A 256-nucleotide genomic window follows, 5' to 3' on the forward strand; every position below is an offset into this window, starting at 1 on the left:
CTGGGGCACAGTACCGGTGGGGACAGGTCTGTCACTGTATAACACTGGGGTACAGTACCGGTGTGGACAGGTCTGTCACTGTATAACACTGCGGTACAGTACCGGTGGGGACGGGTCTGTGACTGTATAACACTGGGGTACAGTAGCAGTGGGGACAGTTCTGTGACTGTATAACACTGGAGTACAGTACCTGTGGGGACAGGTCTGTCACTCTATAACACTGGGGTACAGTACCGGTGGGGAACAGGTCTGTCAC

Source organism: Rhincodon typus, unplaced genomic scaffold (assembly GCF_021869965.1).
Source record: "Rhincodon typus isolate 14 unplaced genomic scaffold, sRhiTyp1.1 hic_rhity00004301, whole genome shotgun sequence".
In the NCBI taxonomy this organism is placed as follows: domain Eukaryota; kingdom Metazoa; phylum Chordata; class Chondrichthyes; order Orectolobiformes; family Rhincodontidae; genus Rhincodon; species Rhincodon typus.